This window comes from Zalophus californianus, chromosome 6, assembly GCF_009762305.2.
Source record: "Zalophus californianus isolate mZalCal1 chromosome 6, mZalCal1.pri.v2, whole genome shotgun sequence".
NCBI lineage: Eukaryota > Metazoa > Chordata > Mammalia > Carnivora > Otariidae > Zalophus > Zalophus californianus.
The window spans coordinates 49,695,789-49,700,216 of NC_045600.1; the positions used below are offsets into that span (position 1 = coordinate 49,695,789).

Here is a 4,428-nt window from a genome sequence, read left to right on the forward strand (position 1 = left end):
ATGCTCATCTGGGGAGCTGGAAACAAGTGTGGGGCCTGTGGGAGCACTGTGAACCTTGCAGAAGAGGTTCAGGGTTCTGGGAGAAGGTTGCACGGCTGTTGTGTTCTGTGCATGGATTGCAGGGCAAATTTAGATGGCACAGTGGCAGTGATGCATGATGAAGAGATCTACTTGCAAATCTTGCTATGGAAAGAAGGATGGGCTGAAAGGCTATATGGACAGTGAGGAGAGGCTGGGCATCAAACCCAAGTGTGTTCAACCTCACATGGCTACAAAAATCCCAAACACTTCTAAATTTGCTCAGGAATACAGAGATACTGAGAAATGTCCCACATGTGGGGATTCTGTATATGATGCTGAGAAGATAACTGAAGCTGGAAAACCCTAGCACAAAAACTGTTTCCTAGGTGCCAAGTGTGGGAAGGATCCTGAATCAACAACTCTAAAAAAGAAGATGAAATCTTCTCCTTCTCCTTCTCTAAAGGATACTATGCAAAGAACTTTGGGCCCAAGGGATTGGCTATGACAATGGAGCAGGAGTCGTTGTTCATGCTCAGTAAAGGTGTAAACCCAGAACTGAGATCATATGCTGAGAATCTCTACATTATCTAATATGAAGCTACTGTAAAATTCTATGAGCACATAGGTCCTATTATCCTGTCCATGGACAGGCTGACTGACTAGCAGGAAGAGAGCACTGTATATTTTTGCTTTATTCATCCGTATTTTCAAGAGCCATTTCTTTTACATTTAAAAAATTTTTATTATTTATTTATTTAACAGAGAGAGAGAGAGAGAGAGAGAGAGAGAGAGAGCACAAGTAGGAGGAGGGGCAAAGGAGGGGAGAGGGAGAAGCAGACTCCACGCTGAGCAGGGAGACCAATGCAGAGACTCGATCCCAGGACCCTGGGATCATGACCTGAGCCAAAAGCAAATGCTTAGCTGACTGAGTCACCCAGGTTCTCTTTGTTTACATTTTAAATAAAAGTTCAGCTTGAAAATAAAAAGCATCCTTATGTAATATTTACTATTCAAATATAATATTTCAAAAACATTTACTTTTTAAATTTTTGTTTATTTTTTCCCAGCATCATTGAGATATAATTGACACACACCATTGTGTAAGTTTAAAGTATACAACATGTTGATTTGATATAATTACATATTGCAAAATGATCATTAATATTAAAGAAATATGTTATAATATAACTTCTAGTCCATTAAAAGTTTCAACCTTATTTGCATTGTTTTGTATTGGGGCAAGATCCTAAGCTTCACTAAAACTCTTAGCATCTGTAAGTTTTATCTGGCTTAATTTTCCTGTCCACCTTTTTAAATACATGCAGGCTATAAAAGACATCAAAAAAATCTACAGATTTTCTGAGAGGTCAAAAGCTGGATTTGAAGAGTCCTCATAGATTGTAATTGTCAGGGACTACAGAAAGGAGTGGGGAGGGTAACATGGAGAAGATTTCCAGGAGGCATATGCTTTCTAGGAAAACTAAAATTTGATTTTTTCCAATATATTCTTGATGTGTCCTTCATGTCATATTCCACTGAAAACTTCACCAATTCTGTTCATTGTCTTCAATATGTGGTTAAAAGCCTATTTGAGCTTTCTTGCTGATTTTATCAAACCCAAGTCCCTAATTTTGTGTTTTCTCCCCCGAAAAATGGACTTTGAAATCTGTCCCTTTGCTTATGATACCCCTCTTTGTTTAGAATACTCTTCCTCTTCCATTCTTCCAATTAACTCCTATTCCTTCTTCTAGACTACTTTTGATCTCATTTCATCCAAGTCAGGATGGCTATGTTATATTGCAGTACTAAATAATCCCCAAATCTCACGGCTAAAAACATCAAATGCTTGTTTTTCATCCATGTTATACTTCTGAGGTAGGCTGGCAGGAGGTTCTGTTAATTGCAGGCCCTTAAGACTGGCAGAGGCCCTATCTCTTCCTTTCAGGATTGAGATATGGCAATTAATAGGGAAGGAAATGCAATACAGCATGCACTGGTTCTTTAGGCTCTCACTTCAAAGATGACACGCTACTTCTCCCCACATTTCATAAACAACCAGTCACCTGAACACACCTGACTCAAACAGGAGTATGAAGAGTACTATCCAATAATGTGTCCAAGGGAAGGTCCAGGCATTTGTGATCATATCATTTTGTCATCAAGGGAATAAAAACTGCTCCATATTTACCAGGATATTCCCCATCTATGCAGCTTTCAAATTCTACATGTATATCCTGAGTGTGAATCTATGTTTAACAATTTCTAAGTTGTTCATTACTAATAAGTATAACACATTATCTTGGCTCTTGAGAACAGGAAATCAGACATCAACCATTAAGTTAATTAGCCACGCCATCTCTAACTTGCATAACTAGAACATGCTTGAAGAATCAATAGGCCTTTGAGGTGATTTTTTTTTTCTTTTTTTCTGTTTTAAACTTTAAGGGAAATAGTTCAGCAAACAGTGAGCTTACATAGTCAAGAGTAGGACAGCATTAGAAATAAGTAGTAAGGGGCGCCTGGGTGGCTCAAGTTGGTTAAGCGGCCGACTCTTGATTTTGGCTCAGGTCTTGATCCAGGATCCTGGGATTGAGCCCTGCGCCAGGCTCTCAGCTCAGCAGGGAGTCTGCTTGTGGACTATACACCCCCCACCCCTGCCCCTGCTCTCTCTAACAATAAATCGATAAATCTAAATAAATAAATAAATAAATAAATAAATAAATAAATAAATAAATAATAAAAATAGGTGGCAAAAGTGAGCACAGGGTGAGGAAAGATCTATTGCCTAGCTAATTAGCCTACCATTTTCTAAGGCAGGGATATATTCAGACAAATTGAAAACATTGTCATGATGTTGAGGAGGAACATAAATTTTCACCCTAGAACATCTAAAGCATAAATGAGATCTCAGAAAGAATTACCATTTTACTTTTGCCTATGGCATAGTAAAACACCGAGATTCCCCCATAAGAGGGAAATGCTCTCTTCTCTGCCCAAATATAGGAGACTGTGGAGGTGCTAATGACAGATCTGATTATGCACCAAGAGAACAGTAACATCTGCACATGAGCAAATATTCCCGAAGTCTGACTGACAACTCTCCTTTAGCAGATAGTTCTTGGAAGGGAAAAACGAGTTTCCGTTATCACTTGCCACCACTTCTCTAATGAACACTGCCAGGATCTGACTGGTAATCCCTCACCTGCTCCCCACCCCTGCCCCCAAGCTGTACACAGATACGGTTATAGAACAGTGCTAGGGAGAACACCTGTCTCTTTTGGTGGTGCCATATGTGTGCCCAGCATATAGATCTTTTCTTCCTGGGTGCTAGTCATATGATCACATGATTTTCTTGGACTTTTATGCACCATTTTGCAGTTAGTTTTATGTTTTACTATTTTGCATTAGTTTCAATAAAGCTTATAGTGTCTGTAACTTTTCACCTAACTTAATATTCCTGCTCACTTCTTTAAATATATGAGAAATGCTCTAAGGTTAATGGAGTTACTTGGACATATAGCAAAATCACTTTGCAGAAACATAAATGATGAGTCTTAAGAAAGTAAAATCACATTTTCATTTGTGTAACAAGGAAGAGGGTCCTGAGCTCTTCTTTAATACAATTTAAAATAAAATTTAAAAACTGTAAATTAATCAAGTTAAGATACTATATTGATTCTTATGTATTGCAATTCCCTTAGCATTTTGAGCATTGTGGCTTCTTAGTAAATACTGCCTCATGAGGATGATGATCATCATTGAGTGAATGATGCTAATAAAGTCTAGATAATTTGGCAAAGCTACAGCCAATTCAGATTTATCCTACTGCTTAACACCTCTGAGGAACTCGATGAGGATAGGCATTAGGACAAAATTATGTGGTGGAGAGGTATTCTTCAACCTGATCCACTTTAGACATTTGCAGACACTTACTTTCCAATGCCTTTCTAGCATTGTGTACCATGGTCCTCTTTCATTTACAAACAAAACAAAATAAAATAAAACAAAAACCTTAGGATATCTCTCTCCTCTCTATATTTATAAAATACCATCTCCCCCATTGTCTTTTATTTATATGGAACAAATAGGGTTATTTAAAAAACCATAGTAACAGGAAAATTGACCTTAAATTTTTCACTTCTTTTGGCCTTCAGCATAGGGTTTAACTAGCAATAGACTTGCTTTTTCAGAATAATAATTATACTTTTAAAAGTATAAAAGACCATTCCTGTAAAAGTCAAAAAAGAGAGTAGTCAATGATAAATGCTATAATTTTAAAGACTTGTGCTCTGGTTTGAAAAATATTCCCTTTTCTTGTGGATACTTGTAGAAGTAAAACCCAAGATGGTGGTGTCTCTCTGAATTTTGGTAAATGTGCAAATCTGATCAACAGAAATATAATAACTA

General features: G+C 37.4%; 1 pseudogene; it reads left to right on the forward strand.

Annotated features, from left to right (window-relative positions):
• Positions 1 to 560, forward strand: LOC113910439 (annotated as a pseudogene).
• The last annotated feature ends 3,868 nt before the right edge of the window (positions 561 to 4,428 follow it).